At 42.3% G+C, this 2,290-nt stretch overlaps 1 pseudogene; it reads left to right on the top strand.

Moving 5' to 3' along the window:
• Positions 1–283: 283 nt before the first annotated feature.
• On the top strand, positions 284–2,231 carry LOC106723241 (annotated as a pseudogene).
• The last annotated feature ends 59 nt before the right edge of the window (positions 2,232–2,290 follow it).

Genomic DNA, 2,290 nt, shown 5'->3' with positions numbered 1-2,290 from the left:
ATTTAGGCAGACAAGGTTCTTTGGGTAAATCCGATATCTTTTATTAGACCAACTCCAATATCTAGAAAAAATCTTTGCAAGCTTTTGGGCACAAACACCCTTTGTCAGGCTGAAGAATCATCTGCAGATGTGGTAAAGCAGCCTGGCTGGTATGGTATAGCAGGCAGAGGCCAGTACAAATGCAAGAAAGCCAATCAGTCAAAATGTAAATTGAGGAGGGCAGTAGGTGAGAGACAGGTCGGGGGGAGGGGGAATGAAAGCACTTATAGTCAAAGGATGCGAGATGAGGAAAGGGGGCGGGAAAGAGAATAGCTGGTAAAAAGTGGAAGGTTTACCTGGGGAGTCGGATGTCAGGCAGGTTATAATGTGTCATAAATCCAATGTCTATATTTAGTCCATGATTCAACCAGCTACAAAAAAATCATGGACTAAATATAGACTGGATTTATTTACTAAATTCACTAGATAGAATACTGCATGATCTTCTATTCCCACACTTAACTTATTTAGGCATTTTCAAACTTAATTCCATCTTAACAAAGTTTCCTTTTATCCCTTGGTGTGACTGTGAGAGAAAGAGTATGTGGGGGCAAAATATAGTGTTAACACAAAACCAGACTTTCAAGGCTAGATTATTCAGTTTACACACCTAAAGGGCAGTGGCCTAGCTAAGTAAGTGCCATGAAGCTTTCAATTCTATCTGCGGTGCAATGTAGATACAGAAATCTCCATGTGCGGACTGAGCATGGTTAGTAGTCTGAACTCTGACCAGGCAGCTATGCAGGCACATTCACTTGCTCTTTTATCTGCCCAAAATTGAATCTGGGAAGGAACCGATCACTAGCATGTGTTAGAAGGAAGCGTTAAGGACGACAGCTCCCATGTCGTTTTGCCCAACAGCCTAATGCCTAGGGTACTTACTCAAGAAGTAGGAAATCCAGCTTCTAGCATCTCATTGTTTCATGCATAAACACGCATAGGCTGAAATAGAATTACAAACTGCGCTAGTACCCAAAAGGCACTTATGAAGCTGGGTTACTGCTGCATAGTGAAATAGGACCCTACTTTCAGTGTTAACAGAAAGACTAGAAACTATTATTTGTGGAGAAAGAACACCTTATTTCTAGCCCTACTATTACAAATTTCCAGCTGGTCATTGTGACCATTCATGGCCATTAGATCCTTATGTAAGTGGACCAAAACATATTCAATCCCATGGAAACTGTTCTTTAAAACTGCAGTCTACTGTTTTCATCATTAGTGTTTCCTTTGTTAATACACATTAAGGATACCCAAAGGAAGTGGAGAACCTCACGACCAGTGACAGAATTTGTCCTCTTGAGTCTCACCCAGAGTCCAGAGCTGAAGTATCTTCTTTTCCTGGTCTTCTTCTTCGTCTACCTCATGACCTGGCTCAGCAAACTGACCATCATCATTGTGGTGGTCACCAACAGCCATCTCCACATTCCATTGTACTTCTTTCTGGCCAACTTGGCCTTTGCAGACATCAGTGGCTCTTCAGTCACGGCAGTCAAGTTGTTGTGGGACCTTGCTTCTCACACCACAGCCATATCCTTCAACTGGTGCATCATCCAGATATTCTTATTTCATTTTAGTGAAGGTGCTGGCATCTTCCTCCTGGTGGTGATGGCAGTTGATAGGTATGTGGCCATTCATAAGCAACTGCATTACTTGACAATCATGAATCAGGATGTGTGCACAGGACTGGTGATAGGGTCATGGATGGGAGGATTTACTCACTCTATTGTTCAAACTGCACTGATCATCCAGCTTCCGTTCTGTGGACCCAATATCCTGGACTATTTCTACTGTGATGTCCCACAGGTCATCAAACTGGCCTGTGCTAATACTGACCTAGTTGAGCTGCTGATGGTCTCCAACAGTGGACTGCTCCTTTCATGCATCTTTTTGATCTTGCTCATATCTTATAGTATCATCTTAGTCCAAATCAGGAAACACGTCACAGATGGACAGCACAAAGCTCTGTCTACCTGTGCTGCCCAGATCACAGTCATGAGCTTAATATTTATCCCAGGAATCTTCCTCATGACTGACCCTTCAAGAAGTTACTAGGAGATAAGATAGTTTCTGTCACCTACTCTCTCATCACTCCAGTGTTGAACCCAATCATTTACACTCTAAGAAATGCCGAGATGAAAAATGCTATCTGGAGGTTAATGAGCAGAATATTGTTCTCCAGGAGAAAGTAATGAAATGGAAGCTTTAAGGAATAATGAGGAGCACGGTGTACATCTCAGCTTTCAAAAAA

This window comes from Alligator sinensis, unplaced genomic scaffold, assembly GCF_000455745.1.
Source record: "Alligator sinensis unplaced genomic scaffold, ASM45574v1 scaffold986_1, whole genome shotgun sequence".
Taxonomy (NCBI): Eukaryota; Metazoa; Chordata; order Crocodylia; family Alligatoridae; genus Alligator; species Alligator sinensis.
The sequence above is the reverse complement of the archived record's forward strand: the minus strand, read 5'-3'. Positions and strand labels throughout refer to the sequence as shown.